The sequence below is a fragment of the Chiloscyllium punctatum genome, chromosome 30 (genome assembly GCF_047496795.1).
Source record: "Chiloscyllium punctatum isolate Juve2018m chromosome 30, sChiPun1.3, whole genome shotgun sequence".
NCBI lineage: Eukaryota > Metazoa > Chordata > Chondrichthyes > Orectolobiformes > Hemiscylliidae > Chiloscyllium > Chiloscyllium punctatum.
In genome coordinates, this window is record NC_092768.1 from 670,125 (window position 1) to 697,611 (window position 27,487).

The 27,487-nt window shown below is 50.2% G+C and overlaps 15 non-coding genes across 15 annotated transcripts; all 15 read left to right on the top strand.

Moving 5' to 3' along the window:
• The first annotated feature begins 1,416 nt into the window (after positions 1–1,416).
• trnad-guc (transfer RNA aspartic acid (anticodon GUC)) lies at positions 1,417–1,488 on the top strand. The gene has a single exon. It is a non-coding gene; the product is annotated as a tRNA-Asp (tRNA).
• A 1,740-nt stretch (positions 1,489–3,228) lies between these two features.
• On the top strand, positions 3,229–3,300 carry trnad-guc (transfer RNA aspartic acid (anticodon GUC)). The gene has a single exon. It is a non-coding gene; the product is annotated as a tRNA-Asp (tRNA).
• A 1,742-nt stretch (positions 3,301–5,042) lies between these two features.
• Positions 5,043–5,114, top strand: trnad-guc (transfer RNA aspartic acid (anticodon GUC)). The gene has a single exon. It is a non-coding gene; the product is annotated as a tRNA-Asp (tRNA).
• A 1,743-nt stretch (positions 5,115–6,857) lies between these two features.
• Positions 6,858–6,930, top strand: trnad-guc (transfer RNA aspartic acid (anticodon GUC)). Its single transcript has one exon. It is a non-coding gene; the product is annotated as a tRNA-Asp (tRNA).
• Positions 6,931–8,670: 1,740 nt separating this feature from the next.
• Positions 8,671–8,742, top strand: trnad-guc (transfer RNA aspartic acid (anticodon GUC)). Its single transcript has one exon. It is a non-coding gene; the product is annotated as a tRNA-Asp (tRNA).
• A 1,736-nt stretch (positions 8,743–10,478) lies between these two features.
• trnad-guc (transfer RNA aspartic acid (anticodon GUC)) lies at positions 10,479–10,551 on the top strand. The gene has a single exon. It is a non-coding gene; the product is annotated as a tRNA-Asp (tRNA).
• Positions 10,552–12,291: 1,740 nt separating this feature from the next.
• On the top strand, positions 12,292–12,363 carry trnad-guc (transfer RNA aspartic acid (anticodon GUC)). Its single transcript has one exon. It is a non-coding gene; the product is annotated as a tRNA-Asp (tRNA).
• Positions 12,364–14,099: 1,736 nt separating this feature from the next.
• On the top strand, positions 14,100–14,171 carry trnad-guc (transfer RNA aspartic acid (anticodon GUC)). The gene has a single exon. It is a non-coding gene; the product is annotated as a tRNA-Asp (tRNA).
• A 1,740-nt stretch (positions 14,172–15,911) lies between these two features.
• On the top strand, positions 15,912–15,983 carry trnad-guc (transfer RNA aspartic acid (anticodon GUC)). Its single transcript has one exon. It is a non-coding gene; the product is annotated as a tRNA-Asp (tRNA).
• A 1,742-nt stretch (positions 15,984–17,725) lies between these two features.
• trnad-guc (transfer RNA aspartic acid (anticodon GUC)) lies at positions 17,726–17,797 on the top strand. The gene has a single exon. It is a non-coding gene; the product is annotated as a tRNA-Asp (tRNA).
• Positions 17,798–19,540: 1,743 nt separating this feature from the next.
• trnad-guc (transfer RNA aspartic acid (anticodon GUC)) lies at positions 19,541–19,612 on the top strand. The gene has a single exon. It is a non-coding gene; the product is annotated as a tRNA-Asp (tRNA).
• A 1,742-nt stretch (positions 19,613–21,354) lies between these two features.
• Positions 21,355–21,426, top strand: trnad-guc (transfer RNA aspartic acid (anticodon GUC)). Its single transcript has one exon. It is a non-coding gene; the product is annotated as a tRNA-Asp (tRNA).
• Positions 21,427–23,163: 1,737 nt separating this feature from the next.
• On the top strand, positions 23,164–23,235 carry trnad-guc (transfer RNA aspartic acid (anticodon GUC)). The gene has a single exon. It is a non-coding gene; the product is annotated as a tRNA-Asp (tRNA).
• Positions 23,236–24,975: 1,740 nt separating this feature from the next.
• Positions 24,976–25,047, top strand: trnad-guc (transfer RNA aspartic acid (anticodon GUC)). The gene has a single exon. It is a non-coding gene; the product is annotated as a tRNA-Asp (tRNA).
• Positions 25,048–26,790: 1,743 nt separating this feature from the next.
• On the top strand, positions 26,791–26,862 carry trnad-guc (transfer RNA aspartic acid (anticodon GUC)). The gene has a single exon. It is a non-coding gene; the product is annotated as a tRNA-Asp (tRNA).
• Positions 26,863–27,487: the final 625 nt, after the last annotated feature.

Here is a 27,487-nt window from a genome sequence, read left to right on the forward strand (position 1 = left end):
TGTTGTCACTTCGTCCCGTCAGTGGGCATATAACTCGCACGCAAACGGCGTGCAAATTAAAACCTTTAAGCAACCGGTAGCGACAAATGACAGTGAGCTTTCCCCTCTCCCTCGCTCCAATCAAAAAGGGGTCAGACCCCTCAGAGTTTGGACCCGATCCTGCCATTAAGGTGATGCAACACCATCCCCTGCTGCTGGCAGACTGTACTACACCCACAGTGGAAAGTCAAAGTCATCTGAGTGGCATCGTCTGCTCTTCTCGATAGAAGGACAAAGCCCAGTGGCTGGGTTAACATGAAGGTCAACACAGAGGCAAGCTTGAGAAAGCACGTGCAGGTACTCAACCTACACTGTTGGCATCATAGGAGCACCACAGTGTGGAAGCAGGCCATTCACACTGACCCTTCTGAAGAGAAACCCATGCAGATCCATGCTTGGTACTGAGGGATCCCAGCAAAAGTTCACCGGTTCCCAATGTTGGGGACGTCCAGAACCAGGGGTCACAGTCTCCGAACGAAGGGCAAGCGATTCAGGAAGAATTTTTCTCTCAGAGAGTGGTGAACCTGTGGACTTGTCTCCCACAGGAAGATGCGGCTATGCCGGTTTGTGAGATACACTCAAGAGGGAGCCGGACGTAGACCTTGCAGCTAAAGGGATCCAGGGGTACGGAGAGGAAGCTGGAGTGCTTACTGAAATTACATGTTCAATCGTGATCACATTGAACGGTGGCGGTGTCTTGAAGGGCTGAATGGAACAAGTGAGGACTGCAGTTGCTGGAAATCAGAGTCTCGATCAGTGTGGCGCTGGAAACGCGAAGCAAGTCAGGCAGCATCCTGATTTTCCTGCTCCTCGGATTCTGCCTGACTTGAAGGGCTGAATGGCCTACTCCTGCACTTAATTTCTACGTTTCGATGTTAAATGCATGGCTGAGAGATCTGATGCAGCGTACAGTAAAGTCACCCCACCGTCCTCCGGGAGCACTGCTCTCTGATGAGGAAGCGATTGATGGGTGGTAGTAGAACCTGAGGGGACGAGCTTGAAAAAGGGAAGCTTTCGTGCTGAGTCCATTTGGCAGTGGGAATTGAAGCCAGGCTGTTGGATTTGTGCTGTCGTACACAAATCAGTTTGTTAGAAGCAGGTAATGGGAGAGCGCGCGTGGATCAGCAGCAGACGAAGTTTAACGCAGACGGTAGGGCACAACGAAAAGGCTGTTTTACAGCAGCAGCAGCAGCGGCGGATTACTTGAAAGAAAGATAGTCGAATAATAAAACATGAAAACAACAATAACTATTCTCTTAATCATCTCCACAGAGGTAGAAGATGATCTAAAGGAGAACTCAAATTGACAACAAAATCCAAATTTCACATAAGAACATTCTACCTAATACGGATGCGACAGAGTGCGCTGTCGTCCAATCCTCGGTAGTATAGTGGTTAGTATCCCCGCCTGTCACGCGGGAGACCGGGGTTCAATTCCCCGCCGGGGAGTCTGCGGCATTTTGAGAGGCCAGCTCCATATCTCAATGCAGGAGTGCCGATTTCAATTCCCATGCGTTCCCAGGGCGGAGCGGTCTGCTCTTGTCAACAAACAAAACCTACGATACTCTCCATTCTGCTCTCCCTGGCCAACTTGTCCTTTCATCTACCAAGGAGATGATCATTTGAGACTTCCTCATTTTTTGGCGACAAATGAAAACTGCCGTCCTCAAGAAGGCTCACCGGACCAGAAACCTTGTCTGCTTTCTTCCCCTTCCCCCACCCCCACTCCAGATGCTGACTTGCTCCAGCAATTTCTGTTTCCCACTCTGATTTTGTTGTCACTTCGTCCCGTCAGTGGGCATATAACTCGCACGCAAACGGCGTGCAAATTAAAACCTTTAAGCAACCGGTAGCGACAAATGACAGTGAGCTTTCCCCTCTCCCTCGCTCCAATCAAAAAGGGGTCAGACCCCTCAGAGTTTGGACCCGATCCTGCCATTAAGGTGATGCAACACCATCCCCTGCTGCTGGCAGACTGTACTACACCCACAGTGGAAAGTCAAAGTCATCTGAGTGGCATCGTCTGCTCTTCTCGATAGAAGCACAAAGCCCAGTGGCTGGGTTAACATGAAGGTCAACACAGAGGCAAGCTTGAGAAAGCACGTGCAGGTACTCAACCTACACTGTTGGCATCATAGGAGCAACACAGTGTGGAAGCAGGCCATTCACACTGACCCTTCTGAAGAGAAACCCATGCAGATCCATGCTTGGTACTGAGGGATCCCAGCAAAAGTTCACCGGTTCCCAATGTTGGGGACGTCCAGAACCAGGGGTCACAGTCTCCGAACGAAGGGCAAGCGATTCAGGAAGAATTTTTCTCTCAGAGAGTGGTGAACCTGTGGACTTGTCTCCCACAGGAAGATGCGGCTATGCCGGTTTGTGAGATACACTCAAGAGGGAGCCGGACGTAGACCTTGCAGCTAAAGGGATCCAGGGGTACGGAGAGGAAGCTGGAGTGCTTACTGAAATTACATGTTCAATCGTGATCACATTGAACGGTGGCGGTGTCTTGAAGGGCTGAATGGAACAAGTGAGGACTGCAGTTGCTGGAAATCAGAGTCTCGATCAGTGTGGCGCTGGAAACGCGAAGCAAGTCAGGCAGCATCCTGATTTTCCTGCTCCTCGGATTCTGCCTGACTTGAAGGGCTGAATGGCCTACTCCTGCACTTAATTTCTACGTTTCGATGTTAAATGCATGGCTGAGAGATCTGATGCAGCGTACAGTAAAGTCACCCCACCGTCCTCCGGGAGCACTGCTCTCTGATGAGGAAGCGATTGATGGGTGGTAGTAGAACCTGAGGGGACGAGCTTGAAAAAGGGAAGCTTTCGTGCTGAGTCCATTTGGCAGTGGGAATTGAAGCCAGGCTGTTGGATTTGTGCTGTCGTACACAAATCAGTTTGTTAGAAGCAGGTAATGGGAGAGCGCGCGTGGATCAGCAGCAGACGAAGTTTAACGCAGACGGTAGGGCACAACGAAAAGGCTGTTTTACAGCAGCAGCAGCAGCGGCGGATTACTTGAAAGAAAGATAGTCGAATAATAAAACATGAAAACAACAATAACTATTCTCTTAATCATCTCCACAGAGGTAGAAGATGATCTAAAGGAGAACTCAAATTGACAACAAAATCCAAATTTCACATAAGAACATTCTACCTAATACGGATGCGACAGAGTGCGCTGTCGTCCAATCCTCGGTAGTATAGTGGTTAGTATCCCCGCCTGTCACGCGGGAGACCGGGGTTCAATTCCCCGCCGGGGAGTCTGCGGCATTTTGAGAGGCCAGCTCCATATCTCAATGCAGGAGTGCCGATTTCAAGTCCCATGCGTTCCCAGGGCGGAGCGGTCTGCTCTTGTCAACAAACAAAACCTACGATACTCTCCATTCTGCTCTCCCTGGCCAACTGTCCTTTCATCTACCAAGGAGATGATCATTTGAGACTTCCTCATTTTTTGGCGACAAATGAAAACTGCCGTCCTCAAGAAGGCTCACCGGACCAGAAACCTTGTCTGCTTTCTTCCCCTTCCCCCACCCCCACTCCAGATGCTGACTTGCTCCAGCAATTTCTGTTTCCCACTCTGATTTTGTTGTCACTTCGTCCCGTCAGTGGGCATATAACTCGCACGCAAACGGCGTGCAAATTAAAACCTTTAAGCAACCGGTAGCGACAAATGACAGTGAGCTTTCCCCTCTCCCTCGCTCCAATCAAAAAGGGGTCAGACCCCTCAGAGTTTGGACCCGATCCTGCCATTAAGGTGATGCAACACCATCCCCTGCTGCTGGCAGACTGTACTACACCCACAGTGGAAAGTCAAAGTCATCTGAGTGGCATCGTCTGCTCTTCTCGATAGAAGGACAAAGCCCAGTGGCTGGGTTAACATGAAGGTCAACACAGAGGCAAGCTTGAGAAAGCACGTGCAGGTACTCAACCTACACTGTTGGCATCATAGGAGCACCACAGTGTGGAAGCAGGCCATTCACACTGACCCTTCTGAAGAGAAACCCATGCAGATCCATGCTTGGTACTGAGGGATCCCAGCAAAAGTTCACCGGTTCCCAATGTTGGGGACGTCCAGAACCAGGGGTCACAGTCTCCGAACGAAGGGCAAGCGATTCAGGAAGAATTTTTCTCTCAGAGAGTGGTGAACCTGTGGACTTGTCTCCCACAGGAAGATGCGGCTATGCCGGTTTGTGAGATACACTCAAGAGGGAGCCGGACGTAGACCTTGCAGCTAAAGGGATCCAGGGGTACGGAGAGGAAGCTGGAGTGCTTACTGAAATTACATGTTCAATCGTGATCACATTGAACGGTGGCGGTGTCTTGAAGGGCTGAATGGAACAAGTGAGGACTGCAGTTGCTGGAAATCAGAGTCTCGATCAGTGTGGCGCTGGAAACGCGAAGCAAGTCAGGCAGCATCCTGATTTTCCTGCTCCTCGGATTCTGCCTGACTTGAAGGGCTGAATGGCCTACTCCTGCACTTAATTTCTACGTTTCGATGTTAAATGCATGGCTGAGAGATCTGATGCAGCGTACAGTAAAGTCACCCCACCGTCCTCCGGGAGCACTGCTCTCTGATGAGGAAGCGATTGATGGGTGGTAGTAGAACCTGAGGGGACGAGCTTGAAAAAGGGAAGCTTTCGTGCTGAGTCCATTTGGCAGTGGGAATTGAAGCCAGGCTGTTGGATTTGTGCTGTCGTACACAAATCAGTTTGTTAGAAGCAGGTAATGGGAGAGCGCGCGTGGATCAGCAGCAGACGAAGTTTAACGCAGACGGTAGGGCACAACGAAAAGGCTGTTTTACAGCAGCAGCAGCAGCAGCGGCGGATTACTTGAAAGAAAGATAGTCGAATAATAAAACATGAAAACAACAATAACTATTCTCTTAATCATCTCCACAGAGGTAGAAGATGATCTAAAGGAGAACTCAAATTGACAACAAAATCCAAATTTCACATAAGAACATTCTACCTAATACGGATGCGACAGAGTGCGCTGTCGTCCAATCCTCGGTAGTATAGTGGTTAGTATCCCCGCCTGTCACGCGGGAGACCGGGGTTCAATTCCCCGCCGGGCAGTCTGCGGCATTTTGAGAGGCCAGCTCCATATCTCAATGCAGGAGTGCCGATTTCAAGTCCCATGCGTTCCCAGGGCGGAGCGGTCTGCTCTTGTCAACAAACAAAACCTACGATACTCTCCATTCTGCTCTCCCTGGCCAACTTGTCCTTTCATCTACCAAGGAGATGATCATTTGAGACTTCCTCATTTTTTGGCGACAAATGAAAACTGCCGTCCTCAAGAAGGCTCACCGGACCAGAAACCTTGTCTGCTTTCTTCCCCTTCCCCCACCCCCACTCCAGATGCTGACTTGCTCCAGCAATTTCTGTTTCCCACTCTGATTTTGTTGTCACTTCGTCCCGTCAGTGGGCATATAACTCGCACGCAAACGGCGTGCAAATTAAAACCTTTAAGCAACCGGTAGCGACAAATGACAGTGAGCTTTCCCCTCTCCCTCGCTCCAATCAAAAAGGGGTCAGACCCCTCAGAGTTTGGACCCGATCCTGCCATTAAGGTGATGCAACACCATCCCCTGCTGCTGGCAGACTGTACTACACCCACAGTGGAAAGTCAAAGTCATCTGAGTGGCATCGTCTGCTCTTCTCGATAGAAGGACAAAGCCCAGTGGCTGGGTTAACATGAAGGTCAACACAGAGGCAAGCTTGAGAAAGCACGTGCAGGTACTCAACCTACACTGTTGGCATCATAGGAGCAACACAGTGTGGAAGCAGGCCATTCACACTGACCCTTCTGAAGAGAAACCCATGCAGATCCATGCTTGGTACTGAGGGATCCCAGCAAAAGTTCACCGGTTCCCAATGTTGGGGACGTCCAGAACCAGGGGTGACAGTCTCCGAACGAAGGGCAAGCGATTCAGGAAGAATTTTTCTCTCAGAGAGTGGTGAACCTGTGGACTTGTCTCCCACAGGAAGATGCGGCTATGCCGGTTTGTGAGATACACTCAAGAGGGAGCCGGACGTAGACCTTGCAGCTAAAGGGATCCAGGGGTACGGAGAGGAAGCTGGAGTGCTTACTGAAATTACATGTTCAATCGTGATCACATTGAACGGTGGCGGTGTCTTGAAGGGCTGAATGGAACAAGTGAGGACTGCAGTTGCTGGAAATCAGAGTCTCGATCAGTGTGGCGCTGGAAACGCGAAGCAAGTCAGGCAGCATCCTGATTTTCCTGCTCCTCGGATTCTGCCTGACTTGAAGGGCTGAATGGCCTACTCCTGCACTTAATTTCTACGTTTCGATGTTAAATGCATGGCTGAGAGATCTGATGCAGCGTACAGTAAAGTCACCCCACCGTCCTCTGGGAGCACTGCTCTCTGATGAGGAAGCGATTGATGGGTGGTAGTAGAACCTGAGGGGACGAGCTTGAAAAAGGGAAGCTTTCGTGCTGAGTCCATTTGGCAGTGGGAATTGAAGCCAGGCTGTTGGATTTGTGCTGTCGTACACAAATCAGTTTGTTAGAAGCAGGTAATGGGAGAGCGCGCGTGGATCAGCAGCAGACGAAGTTTAACGCAGACGGTAGGGCACAACGAAAAGGCTGTTTTACAGCAGCAGCAGCAGCAGCGGCGGATTACTTGAAAGAAAGATAGTCGAATAATAAAACATGAAAACAACAATAACTATTCTCTTAATCATCTCCACAGAGGTAGAAGATGATCTAAAGGAGAACTCAAATTGACAACAAAATCCAAATTTCACATAAGAACATTCTACCTAATACGGATGCGACAGAGTGCGCTGTCGTCCAATCCTCGGTAGTATAGTGGTTAGTATCCCCGCCTGTCACGCGGGAGACCGGGGGTTCAATTCCCCGCCGGGGAGTCTGCGGCATTTTGAGAGGCCAGCTCCATATCTCAATGCAGGAGTGCCGATTTCAAGTCCCATGCGTTCCCAGGGCGGAGCGGTCTGCTCTTGTCAACAAACAAAACCTACGATACTCTCCATTCTGCTCTCCCTGGCCAACTTGTCCTTTCATCTACCAAGGAGATGATCATTTGAGACTTCCTCATTTTTTGGCGACAAATGAAAACTGCCGTCCTCAAGAAGGCTCACCGGACCAGAAACCTTGTCTGCTTTCTTCCCCTTCCCCCACCCCCACTCCAGATGCTGACTTGCTCCAGCAATTTCTGTTTCCCACTCTGATTTTGTTGTCACTTCGTCCCGTCAGTGGGCATATAACTCGCACGCAAACGGCGTGCAAATTAAAACCTTTAAGCAACCGGTAGCGACAAATGACAGTGAGCTTTCCCCTCTCCCTCGCTCCAATCAAAAAGGGGTCAGACCCCTCAGAGTTTGGACCCGATCCTGCCATTAAGGTGATGCAACACCATCCCCTGCTGCTGGCAGACTGTACTACACCCACAGTGGAAAGTCAAAGTCATCTGAGTGGCATCGTCTGCTCTTCTCGATAGAAGGACAAAGCCCAGTGGCTGGGTTAACATGAAGGTCAACACAGAGGCAAGCTTGAGAAAGCACGTGCAGGTACTCAACCTACACTGTTGGCATCATAGGAGCACCACAGTGTGGAAGCAGGCCATTCACACTGACCCTTCTGAAGAGAAACCCATGCAGATCCATGCTTGGTACTGAGGGATCCCAGCAAAAGTTCACCGGTTCCCAATGTTGGGGACGTCCAGAACCAGGGGTGACAGTCTCCGAACGAAGGGCAAGCGATTCAGGAAGAATTTTTCTCTCAGAGAGTGGTGAACCTGTGGACTTGTCTCCCACAGGAAGATGCGGCTATGCCGGTTTGTGAGATACACTCAAGAGGGAGCCGGACGTAGACCTTGCAGCTAAAGGGATCCAGGGGTACGGAGAGGAAGCTGGAGTGCTTACTGAAATTACATGTTCAATCGTGATCACATTGAACGGTGGCGGTGTCTTGAAGGGCTGAATGGAACAAGTGAGGACTGCAGTTGCTGGAAATCAGAGTCTCGATCAGTGTGGCGCTGGAAACGCGAAGCAAGTCAGGCAGCATCCTGATTTTCCTGCTCCTCGGATTCTGCCTGACTTGAAGGGCTGAATGGCCTACTCCTGCACTTAATTTCTACGTTTCGATGTTAAATGCATGGCTGAGAGATCTGATGCAGCGTACAGTAAAGTCACCCCACCGTCCTCCGGGAGCACTGCTCTCTGATGAGGAAGCGATTGATGGGTGGTAGTAGAACCTGAGGGGACGAGCTTGAAAAAGGGAAGCTTTCGTGCTGAGTCCATTTGGCAGTGGGAATTGAAGCCAGGCTGTTGGATTTGTGCTGTCGTACACAAATCAGTTTGTTAGAAGCAGGTAATGGGAGAGCGCGCGTGGATCAGCAGCAGACGAAGTTTAACGCAGACGGTAGGGCACAACGAAAAGGCTGTTTTACAGCAGCAGCAGCAGCGGCGGATTACTTGAAAGAAAGATAGTCGAATAATAAAACATGAAAACAACAATAACTATTCTCTTAATCATCTCCACAGAGGTAGAAGATGATCTAAAGGAGAACTCAAATTGACAACAAAATCCAAATTTCACATAAGAACATTCTACCTAATACGGATGCGACAGAGTGCGCTGTCGTCCAATCCTCGGTAGTATAGTGGTTAGTATCCCCGCCTGTCACGCGGGAGACCGGGGTTCAATTCCCCGCCGGGGAGTCTGCGGCATTTTGAGAGGCCAGCTCCATATCTCAATGCAGGAGTGCCGATTTCAAGTCCCATGCGTTCCCAGGGCGGAGCGGTCTGCTCTTGTCAACAAACAAAACCTACGATACTCTCCATTCTGCTCTCCCTGGCCAACTGTCCTTTCATCTACCAAGGAGATGATCATTTGAGACTTCCTCATTTTTTGGCGACAAATGAAAACTGCCGTCCTCAAGAAGGCTCACCGGACCAGAAACCTTGTCTGCTTTCTTCCCCTTCCCCCACCCCCACTCCAGATGCTGACTTGCTCCAGCAATTTCTGTTTCCCACTCTGATTTTGTTGTCACTTCGTCCCGTCAGTGGGCATATAACTCGCACGCAAACGGCGTGCAAATTAAAACCTTTAAGCAACCGGTAGCGACAAATGACAGTGAGCTTTCCCCTCTCCCTCGCTCCAATCAAAAAGGGGTCAGACCCCTCAGAGTTTGGACCCGATCCTGCCATTAAGGTGATGCAACACCATCCCCTGCTGCTGGCAGACTGTACTACACCCACAGTGGAAAGTCAAAGTCATCTGAGTGGCATCGTCTGCTCTTCTCGATAGAAGGACAAAGCCCAGTGGCTGGGTTAACATGAAGGTCAACACAGAGGCAAGCTTGAGAAAGCACGTGCAGGTACTCAACCTACACTGTTGGCATCATAGGAGCACCACAGTGTGGAAGCAGGCCATTCACACTGACCCTTCTGAAGAGAAACCCATGCAGATCCATGCTTGGTACTGAGGGATCCCAGCAAAAGTTCACCGGTTCCCAATGTTGGGGACGTCCAGAACCAGGGGTGACAGTCTCCGAACGAAGGGCAAGCGATTCAGGAAGAATTTTTCTCTCAGAGAGTGGTGAACCTGTGGACTTGTCTCCCACAGGAAGATGCGGCTATGCCGGTTTGTGAGATACACTCAAGAGGGAGCCGGACGTAGACCTTGCAGCTAAAGGGATCCAGGGGTACGGAGAGGAAGCTGGAGTGCTTACTGAAATTACATGTTCAATCGTGATCACATTGAACGGTGGCGGTGTCTTGAAGGGCTGAATGGAACAAGTGAGGACTGCAGTTGCTGGAAATCAGAGTCTCGATCAGTGTGGCGCTGGAAACGCGAAGCAAGTCAGGCAGCATCCTGATTTTCCTGCTCCTCGGATTCTGCCTGACTTGAAGGGCTGAATGGCCTACTCCTGCACTTAATTTCTACGTTTCGATGTTAAATGCATGGCTGAGAGATCTGATGCAGCGTACAGTAAAGTCACCCCACCGTCCTCCGGGAGCACTGCTCTCTGATGAGGAAGCGATTGATGGGTGGTAGTAGAACCTGAGGGGACGAGCTTGAAAAAGGGAAGCTTTCGTGCTGAGTCCATTTGGCAGTGGGAATTGAAGCCAGGCTGTTGGATTTGTGCTGTCGTACACAAATCAGTTTGTTAGAAGCAGGTAATGGGAGAGCGCGCGTGGATCAGCAGCAGACGAAGTTTAACGCAGACGGTAGGGCACAACGAAAAGGCTGTTTTACAGCAGCAGCAGCGGCGGATTACTTGAAAGAAAGATAGTCGAATAATAAAACATGAAAACAACAATAACTATTCTCTTAATCATCTCCACAGAGGTAGAAGATGATCTAAAGGAGAACTCAAATTGACAACAAAATCCAAATTTCACATAAGAACATTCTACCTAATACGGATGCGACAGAGTGCGCTGTCGTCCAATCCTCGGTAGTATAGTGGTTAGTATCCCCGCCTGTCACGCGGGAGACCGGGGGTTCAATTCCCCGCCGGGGAGTCTGCGGCATTTTGAGAGGCCAGCTCCATATCTCAATGCAGGAGTGCCGATTTCAAGTCCCATGCGTTCCCAGGGCGGAGCGGTCTGCTCTTGTCAACAAACAAAACCTACGATACTCTCCATTCTGCTCTCCCTGGCCAACTTGTCCTTTCATCTACCAAGGAGATGATCATTTGAGACTTCCTCATTTTTTGGCGACAAATGAAAACTGCCGTCCTCAAGAAGGCTCACCGGACCAGAAACCTTGTCTGCTTTCTTCCCCTTCCCCCACCCCCACTCCAGATGCTGACTTGCTCCAGCAATTTCTGTTTCCCACTCTGATTTTGTTGTCACTTCGTCCCGTCAGTGGGCATATAACTCGCACGCAAACGGCGTGCAAATTAAAACCTTTAAGCAACCGGTAGCGACAAATGACAGTGAGCTTTCCCCTCTCCCTCGCTCCAATCAAAAAGGGGTCAGACCCCTCAGAGTTTGGACCCGATCCTGCCATTAAGGTGATGCAACACCATCCCCTGCTGCTGGCAGACTGTACTACACCCACAGTGGAAAGTCAAAGTCATCTGAGTGGCATCGTCTGCTCTTCTCGATAGAAGGACAAAGCCCAGTGGCTGGGTTAACATGAAGGTCAACACAGAGGCAAGCTTGAGAAAGCACGTGCAGGTACTCAACCTACACTGTTGGCATCATAGGAGCACCACAGTGTGGAAGCAGGCCATTCACACTGACCCTTCTGAAGAGAAACCCATGCAGATCCATGCTTGGTACTGAGGGATCCCAGCAAAAGTTCACCGGTTCCCAATGTTGGGGACGTCCAGAACCAGGGGTGACAGTCTCCGAACGAAGGGCAAGCGATTCAGGAAGAATTTTTCTCTCAGAGAGTGGTGAACCTGTGGACTTGTCTCCCACAGGAAGATGCGGCTATGCCGGTTTGTGAGATACACTCAAGAGGGAGCCGGACGTAGACCTTGCAGCTAAAGGGATCCAGGGGTACGGAGAGGAAGCTGGAGTGCTTACTGAAATTACATGTTCAATCGTGATCACATTGAACGGTGGCGGTGTCTTGAAGGGCTGAATGGAACAAGTGAGGACTGCAGTTGCTGGAAATCAGAGTCTCGATCAGTGTGGCGCTGGAAACGCGAAGCAAGTCAGGCAGCATCCTGATTTTCCTGCTCCTCGGATTCTGCCTGACTTGAAGGGCTGAATGGCCTACTCCTGCACTTAATTTCTACGTTTCGATGTTAAATGCATGGCTGAGAGATCTGATGCAGCGTACAGTAAAGTCACCCCACCGTCCTCCGGGAGCACTGCTCTCTGATGAGGAAGCGATTGATGGGTGGTAGTAGAACCTGAGGGGACGAGCTTGAAAAAGGGAAGCTTTCGTGCTGAGTCCATTTGGCAGTGGGAATTGAAGCCAGGCTGTTGGATTTGTGCTGTCGTACACAAATCAGTTTGTTAGAAGCAGGTAATGGGAGAGCGCGCGTGGATCAGCAGCAGACGAAGTTTAACGCAGACGGTAGGGCACAACGAAAAGGCTGTTTTACAGCAGCAGCAGCAGCGGCGGATTACTTGAAAGAAAGATAGTCGAATAATAAAACATGAAAACAACAATAACTATTCTCTTAATCATCTCCACAGAGGTAGAAGATGATCTAAAGGAGAACTCAAATTGACAACAAAATCCAAATTTCACATAAGAACATTCTACCTAATACGGATGCGACAGAGTGCGCTGTCGTCCAATCCTCGGTAGTATAGTGGTTAGTATCCCCGCCTGTCACGCGGGAGACCGGGGTTCAATTCCCCGCCGGGGAGTCTGCGGCATTTTGAGAGGCCAGCTCCATATCTCAATGCAGGAGTGCCGATTTCAAGTCCCATGCGTTCCCAGGGCGGAGCGGTCTGCTCTTGTCAACAAACAAAACCTACGATACTCTCCATTCTGCTCTCCCTGGCCAACTGTCCTTTCATCTACCAAGGAGATGATCATTTGAGACTTCCTCATTTTTTGGCGACAAATGAAAACTGCCGTCCTCAAGAAGGCTCACCGGACCAGAAACCTTGTCTGCTTTCTTCCCCTTCCCCCACCCCCACTCCAGATGCTGACTTGCTCCAGCAATTTCTGTTTCCCACTCTGATTTTGTTGTCACTTCGTCCCGTCAGTGGGCATATAACTCGCACGCAAACGGCGTGCAAATTAAAACCTTTAAGCAACCGGTAGCGACAAATGACAGTGAGCTTTCCCCTCTCCCTCGCTCCAATCAAAAAGGGGTCAGACCCCTCAGAGTTTGGACCCGATCCTGCCATTAAGGTGATGCAACACCATCCCCTGCTGCTGGCAGACTGTACTACACCCACAGTGGAAAGTCAAAGTCATCTGAGTGGCATCGTCTGCTCTTCTCGATAGAAGGACAAAGCCCAGTGGCTGGGTTAACATGAAGGTCAACACAGAGGCAAGCTTGAGAAAGCACGTGCAGGTACTCAACCTACACTGTTGGCATCATAGGAGCACCACAGTGTGGAAGCAGGCCATTCACACTGACCCTTCTGAAGAGAAACCCATGCAGATCCAGGCTTGGTACTGAGGGATCCCAGCAAAAGTTCACCGGTTCCCAATGTTGGGGACGTCCAGAACCAGGGGTCACAGTCTCCGAACGAAGGGCAAGCGATTCAGGAAGAATTTTTCTCTCAGAGAGTGGTGAACCTGTGGACTTGTCTCCCACAGGAAGATGCGGCTATGCCGGTTTGTGAGATACACTCAAGAGGGAGCCGGACGTAGACCTTGCAGCTAAAGGGATCCAGGGGTACGGAGAGGAAGCTGGAGTGCTTACTGAAATTACATGTTCAATCGTGATCACATTGAACGGTGGCGGTGTCTTGAAGGGCTGAATGGAACAAGTGAGGACTGCAGTTGCTGGAAATCAGAGTCTCGATCAGTGTGGCGCTGGAAACGCGAAGCAAGTCAGGCAGCATCCTGATTTTCCTGCTCCTCGGATTCTGCCTGACTTGAAGGGCTGAATGGCCTACTCCTGCACTTAATTTCTACGTTTCGATGTTAAATGCATGGCTGAGAGATCTGATGCAGCGTACAGTAAAGTCACCCCACCGTCCTCCGGGAGCACTGCTCTCTGATGAGGAAGCGATTGATGGGTGGTAGTAGAACCTGAGGGGACGAGCTTGAAAAAGGGAAGCTTTCGTGCTGAGTCCATTTGGCAGTGGGAATTGAAGCCAAGCTGTTGGATTTGTGCTGTCGTACACAAATCAGTTTGTTAGAAGCAGGTAATGGGAGAGCGCGCGTGGATCAGCAGCAGACGAAGTTTAACGCAGACGGTAGGGCACAACGAAAAGGCTGTTTTACAGCAGCAGCAGCGGCGGATTACTTGAAAGAAAGATAGTCGAATAATAAAACATGAAAACAACAATAACTATTCTCTTAATCATCTCCACAGAGGTAGAAGATGATCTAAAGGAGAACTCAAATTGACAACAAAATCCAAATTTCACATAAGAACATTCTACCTAATACGGATGCGACAGAGTGCGCTGTCGTCCAATCCTCGGTAGTATAGTGGTTAGTATCCCCGCCTGTCACGCGGGAGACCGGGGTTCAATTCCCCGCCGGGGAGTCTGCGGCATTTTGAGAGGCCAGCTCCATATCTCAATGCAGGAGTGCCGATTTCAATTCCCATGCGTTCCCAGGGCGGAGCGGTCTGCTCTTGTCAACAAACAAAACCTACGATACTCTCCATTCTGCTCTCCCTGGCCAACTTGTCCTTTCATCTACCAAGGAGATGATCATTTGAGACTTCCTCATTTTTTGGCGACAAATGAAAACTGCCGTCCTCAAGAAGGCTCACCGGACCAGAAACCTTGTCTGCTTTCTTCCCCTTCCCCCACCCCCACTCCAGATGCTGACTTGCTCCAGCAATTTCTGTTTCCCACTCTGATTTTGTTGTCACTTCGTCCCGTCAGTGGGCATATAACTCGCACGCAAACGGCGTGCAAATTAAAACCTTTAAGCAACCGGTAGCGACAAATGACAGTGAGCTTTCCCCTCTCCCTCGCTCCAATCAAAAAGGGGTCAGACCCCTCAGAGTTTGGACCCGATCCTGCCATTAAGGTGATGCAACACCATCCCCTGCTGCTGGCAGACTGTACTACACCCACAGTGGAAAGTCAAAGTCATCTGAGTGGCATCGTCTGCTCTTCTCGATAGAAGCACAAAGCCCAGTGGCTGGGTTAACATGAAGGTCAACACAGAGGCAAGCTTGAGAAAGCACGTGCAGGTACTCAACCTACACTGTTGGCATCATAGGAGCAACACAGTGTGGAAGCAGGCCATTCACACTGACCCTTCTGAAGAGAAACCCATGCAGATCCATGCTTGGTACTGAGGGATCCCAGCAAAAGTTCACCGGTTCCCAATGTTGGGGACGTCCAGAACCAGGGGTCACAGTCTCCGAACGAAGGGCAAGCGATTCAGGAAGAATTTTTCTCTCAGAGAGTGGTGAACCTGTGGACTTGTCTCCCACAGGAAGATGCGGCTATGCCGGTTTGTGAGATACACTCAAGAGGGAGCCGGACGTAGACCTTGCAGCTAAAGGGATCCAGGGGTACGGAGAGGAAGCTGGAGTGCTTACTGAAATTACATGTTCAATCGTGATCACATTGAACGGTGGCGGTGTCTTGAAGGGCTGAATGGAACAAGTGAGGACTGCAGTTGCTGGAAATCAGAGTCTCGATCAGTGTGGCGCTGGAAACGCGAAGCAAGTCAGGCAGCATCCTGATTTTCCTGCTCCTCGGATTCTGCCTGACTTGAAGGGCTGAATGGCCTACTCCTGCACTTAATTTCTACGTTTCGATGTTAAATGCATGGCTGAGAGATCTGATGCAGCGTACAGTAAAGTCACCCCACCGTCCTCCGGGAGCACTGCTCTCTGATGAGGAAGCGATTGATGGGTGGTAGTAGAACCTGAGGGGACGAGCTTGAAAAAGGGAAGCTTTCGTGCTGAGTCCATTTGGCAGTGGGAATTGAAGCCAGGCTGTTGGATTTGTGCTGTCGTACACAAATCAGTTTGTTAGAAGCAGGTAATGGGAGAGCGCGCGTGGATCAGCAGCAGACGAAGTTTAACGCAGACGGTAGGGCACAACGAAAAGGCTGTTTTACAGCAGCAGCAGCAGCGGCGGATTACTTGAAAGAAAGATAGTCGAATAATAAAACATGAAAACAACAATAACTATTCTCTTAATCATCTCCACAGAGGTAGAAGATGATCTAAAGGAGAACTCAAATTGACAACAAAATCCAAATTTCACATAAGAACATTCTACCTAATACGGATGCGACAGAGTGCGCTGTCGTCCAATCCTCGGTAGTATAGTGGTTAGTATCCCCGCCTGTCACGCGGGAGACCGGGGTTCAATTCCCCGCCGGGGAGTCTGCGGCATTTTGAGAGGCCAGCTCCATATCTCAATGCAGGAGTGCCGATTTCAAGTCCCATGCGTTCCCAGGGCGGAGCGGTCTGCTCTTGTCAACAAACAAAACCTACGATACTCTCCATTCTGCTCTCCCTGGCCAACTGTCCTTTCATCTACCAAGGAGATGATCATTTGAGACTTCCTCATTTTTTGGCGACAAATGAAAACTGCCGTCCTCAAGAAGGCTCACCGGACCAGAAACCTTGTCTGCTTTCTTCCCCTTCCCCCACCCCCACTCCAGATGCTGACTTGCTCCAGCAATTTCTGTTTCCCACTCTGATTTTGTTGTCACTTCGTCCCGTCAGTGGGCATATAACTCGCACGCAAACGGCGTGCAAATTAAAACCTTTAAGCAACCGGTAGCGACAAATGACAGTGAGCTTTCCCCTCTCCCTCGCTCCAATCAAAAAGGGGTCAGACCCCTCAGAGTTTGGACCCGATCCTGCCATTAAGGTGATGCAACACCATCCCCTGCTGCTGGCAGACTGTACTACACCCACAGTGGAAAGTCAAAGTCATCTGAGTGGCATCGTCTGCTCTTCTCGATAGAAGGACAAAGCCCAGTGGCTGGGTTAACATGAAGGTCAACACAGAGGCAAGCTTGAGAAAGCACGTGCAGGTACTCAACCTACACTGTTGGCATCATAGGAGCACCACAGTGTGGAAGCAGGCCATTCACACTGACCCTTCTGAAGAGAAACCCATGCAGATCCATGCTTGGTACTGAGGGATCCCAGCAAAAGTTCACCGGTTCCCAATGTTGGGGACGTCCAGAACCAGGGGTGACAGTCTCCGAACGAAGGGCAAGCGATTCAGGAAGAATTTTTCTCTCAGAGAGTGGTGAACCTGTGGACTTGTCTCCCACAGGAAGATGCGGCTATGCCGGTTTGTGAGATACACTCAAGAGGGAGCCGGACGTAGACCTTGCAGCTAAAGGGATCCAGGGGTACGGAGAGGAAGCTGGAGTGCTTACTGAAATTACATGTTCAATCGTGATCACATTGAACGGTGGCGGTGTCTTGAAGGGCTGAATGGAACAAGTGAGGACTGCAGTTGCTGGAAATCAGAGTCTCGATCAGTGTGGCGCTGGAAACGCGAAGCAAGTCAGGCAGCATCCTGATTTTCCTGCTCCTCGGATTCTGCCTGACTTGAAGGGCTGAATGGCCTACTCCTGCACTTAATTTCTACGTTTCGATGTTAAATGCATGGCTGAGAGATCTGATGCAGCGTACAGTAAAGTCACCCCACCGTCCTCCGGGAGCACTGCTCTCTGATGAGGAAGCGATTGATGGGTGGTAGTAGAACCTGAGGGGACGAGCTTGAAAAAGGGAAGCTTTCGTGCTGAGTCCATTTGGCAGTGGGAATTGAAGCCAGGCTGTTGGATTTGTGCTGTCGTACACAAATCAGTTTGTTAGAAGCAGGTAATGGGAGAGCGCGCGTGGATCAGCAGCAGACGAAGTTTAACGCAGACGGTAGGGCACAACGAAAAGGCTGTTTTACAGCAGCAGCAGCAGCAGCGGCGGATTACTTGAAAGAAAGATAGTCGAATAATAAAACATGAAAACAACAATAACTATTCTCTTAATCATCTCCACAGAGGTAGAAGATGATCTAAAGGAGAACTCAAATTGACAACAAAATCCAAATTTCACATAAGAACATTCTACCTAATACGGATGCGACAGAGTGCGCTGTCGTCCAATCCTCGGTAGTATAGTGGTTAGTATCCCCGCCTGTCACGCGGGAGACCGGGGTTCAATTCCCCGCCGGGGAGTCTGCGGCATTTTGAGAGGCCAGCTCCATATCTCAATGCAGGAGTGCCGATTTCAAGTCCCATGCGTTCCCAGGGCGGAGCGGTCTGCTCTTGTCAACAAACAAAACCTACGATACTCTCCATTCTGCTCTCCCTGGCCAACTTGTCCTTTCATCTACCAAGGAGATGATCATTTGAGACTTCCTCATTTTTTGGCGACAAATGAAAACTGCCGTCCTCAAGAAGGCTCACCGGACCAGAAACCTTGTCTGCTTTCTTCCCCTTCCCCCACCCCCACTCCAGATGCTGACTTGCTCCAGCAATTTCTGTTTCCCACTCTGATTTTGTTGTCACTTCGTCCCGTCAGTGGGCATATAACTCGCACGCAAACGGCGTGCAAATTAAAACCTTTAAGCAACCGGTAGCGACAAATGACAGTGAGCTTTCCCCTCTCCCTCGCTCCAATCAAAAAGGGGTCAGACCCCTCAGAGTTTGGACCCGATCCTGCCATTAAGGTGATGCAACACCATCCCCTGCTGCTGGCAGACTGTACTACACCCACAGTGGAAAGTCAAAGTCATCTGAGTGGCATCGTCTGCTCTTCTCGATAGAAGGACAAAGCCCAGTGGCTGGGTTAACATGAAGGTCAACACAGAGGCAAGCTTGAGAAAGCACGTGCAGGTACTCAACCTACACTGTTGGCATCATAGGAGCACCACAGTGTGGAAGCAGGCCATTCACACTGACCCTTCTGAAGAGAAACCCATGCAGATCCATGCTTGGTACTGAGGGATCCCAGCAAAAGTTCACCGGTTCCCAATGTTGGGGACGTCCAGAACCAGGGGTCACAGTCTCCGAACGAAGGGCAAGCGATTCAGGAAGAATTTTTCTCTCAGAGAGTGGTGAACCTGTGGACTTGTCTCCCACAGGAAGATGCGGCTATGCCGGTTTGTGAGATACACTCAAGAGGGAGCCGGACGTAGACCTTGCAGCTAAAGGGATCCAGGGGTACGGAGAGGAAGCTGGAGTGCTTACTGAAATTACATGTTCAATCGTGATCACATTGAACGGTGGCGGTGTCTTGAAGGGCTGAATGGAACAAGTGAGGACTGCAGTTGCTGGAAATCAGAGTCTCGATCAGTGTGGCGCTGGAAACGCGAAGCAAGTCAGGCAGCATCCTGATTTTCCTGCTCCTCGGATTCTGCCTGACTTGAAGGGCTGAATGGCCTACTCCTGCACTTAATTTCTACGTTTCGATGTTAAATGCATGGCTGAGAGATCTGATGCAGCGTACAGTAAAGTCACCCCACCGTCCTCCGGGAGCACTGCTCTCTGATGAGGAAGCGATTGATGGGTGGTAGTAGAACCTGAGGGGACGAGCTTGAAAAAGGGAAGCTTTCGTGCTGAGTCCATTTGGCAGTGGGAATTGAAGCCAGGCTGTTGGATTTGTGCTGTCGTACACAAATCAGTTTGTTAGAAGCAGGTAATGGGAGAGCGCGCGTGGATCAGCAGCAGACGAAGTTTAACGCAGACGGTAGGGCACAACGAAAAGGCTGTTTTACAGCAGCAGCAGCAGCAGCGGCGGATTACTTGAAAGAAAGATAGTCGAATAATAAAACATGAAAACAACAATAACTATTCTCTTAATCATCTCCACAGAGGTAGAAGATGATCTAAAGGAGAACTCAAATTGACAACAAAATCCAAATTTCACATAAGAACATTCTACCTAATACGGATGCGACAGAGTGCGCTGTCGTCCAATCCTCGGTAGTATAGTGGTTAGTATCCCCGCCTGTCACGCGGGAGACCGGGGTTCAATTCCCCGCCGGGGAGTCTGCGGCATTTTGAGAGGCCAGCTCCATATCTCAATGCAGGAGTGCCGATTTCAAGTCCCATGCGTTCCCAGGGCGGAGCGGTCTGCTCTTGTCAACAAACAAAACCTACGATACTCTCCATTCTGCTCTCCCTGGCCAACTGTCCTTTCATCTACCAAGGAGATGATCATTTGAGACTTCCTCATTTTTTGGCGACAAATGAAAACTGCCGTCCTCAAGAAGGCTCACCGGACCAGAAACCTTGTCTGCTTTCTTCCCCTTCCCCCACCCCCACTCCAGATGCTGACTTGCTCCAGCAATTTCTGTTTCCCACTCTGATTTTGTTGTCACTTCGTCCCGTCAGTGGGCATATAACTCGCACGCAAACGGCGTGCAAATTAAAACCTTTAAGCAACCGGTAGCGACAAATGACAGTGAGCTTTCCCCTCTCCCTCGCTCCAATCAAAAAGGGGTCAGACCCCTCAGAGTTTGGACCCGATCCTGCCATTAAGGTGATGCAACACCATCCCCTGCTGCTGGCAGACTGTACTACACCCACAGTGGAAAGTCAAAGTCATCTGAGTGGCATCGTCTGCTCTTCTCGATAGAAGGACAAAGCCCAGTGGCTGGGTTAACATGAAGGTCAACACAGAGGCAAGCTTGAGAAAGCACGTGCAGGTACTCAACCTACACTGTTGGCATCATAGGAGCACCACAGTGTGGAAGCGGGCCATTCACACTGACCCTTCTGAAGAGAAACCCATGCAGATCCATGCTTGGTACTGAGGGATCCCAGCAAAAGTTCACCGGTTCCCAATGTTGGGGACGTCCAGAACCAGGGGTGACAGTCTCCGAACGAAGGGCAAGCGATTCAGGAAGAATTTTTCTCTCAGAGAGTGGTGAACCTGTGGACTTGTCTCCCACAGGAAGATGCGGCTATGCCGGTTTGTGAGATACACTCAAGAGGGAGCCGGACGTAGACCTTGCAGCTAAAGGGATCCAGGGGTACGGAGAGGAAGCTGGAGTGCTTACTGAAATTACATGTTCAATCGTGATCACATTGAACGGTGGCGGTGTCTTGAAGGGCTGAATGGAACAAGTGAGGACTGCAGTTGCTGGAAATCAGAGTCTCGATCAGTGTGGCGCTGGAAACGCGAAGCAAGTCAGGCAGCATCCTGATTTTCCTGCTCCTCGGATTCTGCCTGACTTGAAGGGCTGAATGGCCTACTCCTGCACTTAATTTCTACGTTTCGATGTTAAATGCATGGCTGAGAGATCTGATGCAGCGTACAGTAAAGTCACCCCACCGTCCTCCGGGAGCACTGCTCTCTGATGAGGAAGCGATTGATGGGTGGTAGTAGAACCTGAGGGGACGAGCTTGAAAAAGGGAAGCTTTCGTGCTGAGTCCATTTGGCAGTGGGAATTGAAGCCAGGCTGTTGGATTTGTGCTGTCGTACACAAATCAGTTTGTTAGAAGCAGGTAATGGGAGAGCGCGCGTGGATCAGCAGCAGACGAAGTTTAACGCAGACGGTAGGGCACAACGAAAAGGCTGTTTTACAGCAGCAGCAGCAGCAGCGGCGGATTACTTGAAAGAAAGATAGTCGAATAATAAAACATGAAAACAACAATAACTATTCTCTTAATCATCTCCACAGAGGTAGAAGATGATCTAAAGGAGAACTCAAATTGACAACAAAATCCAAATTTCACATAAGAACATTCTACCTAATACGGATGCGACAGAGTGCGCTGTCGTCCAATCCTCGGTAGTATAGTGGTTAGTATCCCCGCCTGTCACGCGGGAGACCGGGGTTCAATTCCCCGCCGGGGAGTCTGCGGCATTTTGAGAGGCCAGCTCCATATCTCAATGCAGGAGTGCCGATTTCAATTCCCATGCGTTCCCAGGGCCGAGCGGTCTGCTCTTGTCAACAAACAAAACCTACGATACTCTCCATTCTGCTCTCCCTGGCCAACTTGTCCTTTCATCTACCAAGGAGATGATCATTTGAGACTTCCTCGTTTTTTGGCGACAAATGAAAACTGCCGTCCTCAAGAAGGCTCACCGGACCAGAAACCTTGTCTGCTTTCTTCCCCTTCCCCCACCCCCACTCCAGATGCTGACTTGCTCCAGCAATTTCTGTTTCCCACTCTGATTTTGTTGTCACTTCGTCCCGTCAGTGGGCATATAACTCGCACGCAAACGGCGTGCAAATTAAAACCTTTAAGCAACCGGTAGCGACAAATGACAGTGAGCTTTCCCCTCTCCCTCGCTCCAATCAAAAAGGGGTCAGACCCCTCAGAGTTTGGACCCGATCCTGCCATTAAGGTGATGCAACACCATCCCCTGCTGCTGGCAGACTGTACTACACCCACAGTGGAAAGTCAAAGTCATCTGAGTGGCATCGTCTGCTCTTCTCGATAGAAGGACAAAGCCCAGTGGCTGGGTTAACATGAAGGTCAACACAGAGGCAAGCTTGAGAAAGCACGTGCAGGTACTCAACCTACACTGTTGGCATCATAGGAGCACCACAGTGTGGAAGCAGGCCATTCACACTGACCCTTCTGAAGAGAAACCCATGCAGATCCATGCTTGGTACTGAGGGATCCCAGCAAAAGTTCACCGGTTCCCAATGTTGGGGACGTCCAGAACCAGGGGTGACAGTCTCCGAACGAAGGGCAAGCGATTCAGGAAGAATTTTTCTCTCAGAGAGTGGTGAACCTGTGGACTTGTCTCCCACAGGAAGATGCGGCTATGCCGGTTTGTGAGATACACTCAAGAGGGAGCCGGACGTAGACCTTGCAGCTAAAGGGATCCAGGGGTACGGAGAGGAAGCTGGAGTGCTTACTGAAATTACATGTTCAATCGTGATCACATTGAACGGTGGCGGTGTCTTGAAGGGCTGAATGGAACAAGTGAGGACTGCAGTTGCTGGAAATCAGAGTCTCGATCAGTGTGGCGCTGGAAACGCGAAGCAAGTCAGGCAGCATCCTGATTTTCCTGCTCCTCGGATTCTGCCTGACTTGAAGGGCTGAATGGCCTACTCCTGCACTTAATTTCTACGTTTCGATGTTAAATGCATGGCTGAGAGATCTGATGCAGCGTACAGTAAAGTCACCCCACCGTCCTCCGGGAGCACTGCTCTCTGATAAGGAAGCGATTGATGGGTGGTAGTAGAACCTGAGGGGACGAGCTTGAAAAAGGGAAGCTTTCGTGCTGAGTCCATTTGGCAGTGGGAATTGAAGCCAGGCTGTTGGATTTGTGCTGTCGTACACAAATCAGTTTGTTAGAAGCAGGTAATGGGAGAGCGCGCGTGGATCAGCAGCAGACGAAGTTTAACGCAGACGGTAGGGCACAACGAAAAGGCTGTTTTACAGCAGCAGCAGCGGCGGATTACTTGAAAGAAAGATAGTCGAATAATAAAACATGAAAACAACAATAACTATTCTCTTAATCATCTCCACAGAGGTAGAAGATGATCTAAAGGAGAACTCAAATTGACAACAAAATCCAAATTTCACATAAGAACATTCTACCTAATACGGATGCGACAGAGTGCGCTGTCGTCCAATCCTCGGTAGTATAGTGGTTAGTATCCCCGCCTGTCACGCGGGAGACCGGGGTTCAATTCCTCGCCGGGGAGTCTGCGGCATTTTGAGAGGCCAGCTCCATATCTCAATGCAGGAGTGCCGATTTCAAGTCCCATGCGTTCCCAGGGCGGAGCGGTCTGCTCTTGTCAACAAACAAAACCTACGATACTCTCCATTCTGCTCTCCCTGGCCAACTTGTCCTTTCATCTACCAAGGAGATGATCATTTGAGACTTCCTCATTTTTTGGCGACAAATGAAAACTGCCGTCCTCAAGAAGGCTCACCGGACCAGAAACCTTGTCTGCTTTCTTCCCCTTCCCCCACCCCCACTCCAGATGCTGACTTGCTCCAGCAATTTCTGTTTCCCACTCTGATTTTGTTGTCACTTCGTCCCGTCAGTGGGCATATAACTCGCACGCAAACGGCGTGCAAATTAAAACCTTTAAGCAACCGGTAGCGACAAATGACAGTGAGCTTTCCCCTCTCCCTCGCTCCAATCAAAAAGGGGTCAGACCCCTCAGAGTTTGGACCCGATCCTGCCATTAAGGTGATGCAACACCATCCCCTGCTGCTGGCAGACTGTACTACACCCACAGTGGAAAGTCAAAGTCATCTGAGTGGCATCGTCTGCTCTTCTCGATAGAAGGACAAAGCCCAGTGGCTGGGTTAACATGAAGGTCAACACAGAGGCAAGCTTGAGAAAGCACGTGCAGGTACTCAACCTACACTGTTGGCATCATAGGAGCAACACAGTGTGGAAGCAGGCCATTCACACTGACCCTTCTGAAGAGAAACCCATGCAGATCCATGCTTGGTACTGAGGGATCCCAGCAAAAGTTCACCGGTTCCCAATGTTGGGGACGTCCAGAACCAGGGGTCACAGTCTCCGAACGAAGGGCAAGCGATTCAGGAAGAATTTTTCTCTCAGAGAGTGGTGAACCTGTGGACTTGTCTCCCACAGGAAGATGCGGCTATGCCGGTTTGTGAGATACACTCAAGAGGGAGCCGGACGTAGACCTTGCAGCTAAAGGGATCCAGGGGTACGGAGAGGAAGCTGGAGTGCTTACTGAAATTACATGTTCAATCGTGATCACATTGAACGGTGGCGGTGTCTTGAAGGGCTGAATGGAACAAGTGAGGACTGCAGTTGCTGGAAATCAGAGTCTCGATCAGTGTGGCGCTGGAAACGCGAAGCAAGTCAGGCAGCATCCTGATTTTCCTGCTCCTCGGATTCTGCCTGACTTGAAGGGCTGAATGGCCTACTCCTGCACTTAATTTCTACGTTTCGATGTTAAATGCATGGCTGAGAGATCTGATGCAGCGTACAGTAAAGTCACCCCACCGTCCTCCGGGAGCACTGCTCTCTGATGAGGAAGCGATTGATGGGTGGTAGTAGAACCTGAGGGGACGAGCTTGAAAAAGGGAAGCTTTCGTGCTGAGTCCATTTGGCAGTGGGAATTGAAGCCAGGCTGTTGGATTTGTGCTGTCGTACACAAATCAGTTTGTTAGAAGCAGGTAATGGGAGAGCGCGCGTGGATCAGCAGCAGACGAAGTTTAACGCAGACGGTAGGGCACAACGAAAAGGCTGTTTTACAGCAGCAGCAGCAGCGGCGGATTACTTGAAAGAAAGATAGTCGAATAATAAAACATGAAAACAACAATAACTATTCTCTTAATCATCTCCACAGAGGTAGAAGATGATCTAAAGGAGAACTCAAATTGACAACAAAATCCAAATTTCACATAAGAACATTCTACCTAATACGGATGCGACAGAGTGCGCTGTCGTCCAATCCTCGGTAGTATAGTGGTTATTATCCCCGCCTGTCACGCGGGAGACCGGGGTTCAATTCCCCGCCGGGGAGTCTGCGGCATTTTGAGAGGCCAGCTCCATATCTCAATGCAGGAGTGCCGATTTCAAGTCCCATGCGTTCCCAGGGCGGAGCGGTCTGCTCTTGTCAACAAACAAAACCTACGATACTCTCCATTCTGCTCTCCCTGGCCAACTTGTCCTTTCATCTACCAAGGAGATGATCATTTGAGACTTCCTCATTTTTTGGCGACAAATGAAAACTGCCGTCCTCAAGAAGGCTCACCGGACCAGAAACCTTGTCTGCTTTCTTCCCCTTCCCCCACCCCCACTCCAGATGCTGACTTGCTCCAGCAATTTCTGTTTCCCACTCTGATTTTGTTGTCACTTCGTCCCGTCAGTGGGCATATAACTCGCACGCAAACGGCGTGCAAATTAAAACCTTTAAGCAACCGGTAGCGACAAATGACAGTGAGCTTTCCCCTCTCCCTCGCTCCAATCAAAAAGGGGTCAGACCCCTCAGAGTTTGGACCCGATCCTGCCATTAAGGTGATGCAACACCATCCCCTGCTGCTGGCAGACTGTACTACACCCACAGTGGAAAGTCAAAGTCATCTGAGTGGCATCGTCTGCTCTTCTCGATAGAAGGACAAAGCCCAGTGGCTGGGTTAACATGAAGGTCAACACAGAGGCAAGCTTGAGAAAGCACGTGCAGGTACTCAACCTACACTGTTGGCATCATAGGAGCAACACAGTGTGGAAGCAGGCCATTCACACTGACCCTTCTGAAGAGAAACCCATGCAGATCCATGCTTGGTACTGAGGGATCCCAGCAAAAGTTCACCGGTTCCCAATGTTGGGGACGTCCAGAACCAGGGGTCACAGTCTCCGAACGAAGGGCAAGCGATTCAGGAAGAATTTTTCTCTCAGAGAGTGGTGAACCTGTGGACTTGTCTCCCACAGGAAGATGCGGCTATGCCGGTTTGTGAGATACACTCAAGAGGGAGCCGGACGTAGACCTTGCAGCTAAAGGGATCCAGGGGTACGGAGAGGAAGCTGGAGTGCTTACTGAAATTACATGTTCAATCGTGATCACATTGAACGGTGGCGGTGTCTTGAAGGGCTGAATGGAACAAGTGAGGACTGCAGTTGCTGGAAATCAGAGTCTCGATCAGTGTGGCGCTGGAAACGCGAAGCAAGTCAGGCAGCATCCTGATTTTCCTGCTCCTCGGATTCTGCCTGACTTGAAGGGCTGAATGGCCTACTCCTGCACTTAATTTCTACGTTTCGATGTTAAATGCATGGCTGAGAGATCTGATGCAGCGTACAGTAAAGTCACCCCACCGTCCTCCGGGAGCACTGCTCTCTGATGAGGAAGCGATTGATGGGTGGTAGTAGAACCTGAGGGGACGAGCTTGAAAAAGGGAAGCTTTCGTGCTGAGTCCATTTGGCAGTGGGAATTGAAGCCAGGCTGTTGGATTTGTGCTGTCGTACACAAATCAGTTTGTTAGAAGCAGGTAATGGGAGAGCGCGCGTGGATCAGCAGCAGACGAAGTTTAACGCAGACGGTAGGGCACAACGAAAAGGCTGTTTTACAGCAGCAGCAGCAGCAGCGGCGGATTACTTGAAAGAAAGATAGTCGAATAATAAAACATGAAAACAACAATAACTATTCTCTTAATCATCTCCACAGAGGTAGAAGATGATCTAAAGGAGAACTCAAATTGACAACAAAATCCAAATTTCACATAAGAACATTCTACCTAATACGGATGCGACAGAGTGCGCTGTCGTCCAATCCTCGGTAGTATAGTGGTTAGTATCCCCGCCTGTCACGCGGGAGACCGGGGTTCAATTCCCCGCCGGGGAGTCTGCGGCATTTTGAGAGGCCAGCTCCATATCTCAATGCAGGAGTGCCGATTTCAAGTCCCATGCGTTCCCAGGGCGGAGCGGTCTGCTCTTGTCAACAAACAAAACCTACGATACTCTCCATTCTGCTCTCCCTGGCCAACTTGTCCTTTCATCTACCAAGGAGATGATCATTTGAGACTTCCTCATTTTTTGGCGACAAATGAAAACTGCCGTCCTCAAGAAGGCTCACCGGACCAGAAACCTTGTCTGCTTTCTTCCCCTTCCCCCACCCCCACTCCAGATGCTGACTTGCTCCAGCAATTTCTGTTTCCCACTCTGATTTTGTTGTCACTTCGTCCCGTCAGTGGGCATATAACTCGCACGCAAACGGCGTGCAAATTAAAACCTTTAAGCAACCGGTAGCGACAAATGACAGTGAGCTTTCCCCTCTCCCTCGCTCCAATCAAAAAGGGGTCAGACCCCTCAGAGTTTGGACCCGATCCTGCCATTAAGGTGATGCAACACCATCCCCTGCTGCTGGCAGACTGTACTACACCCACAGTGGAAAGTCAAAGTCATCTGAGTGGCATCGTCTGCTCTTCTCGATAGAAGGACAAAGCCCAGTGGCTGGGTTAACATGAAGG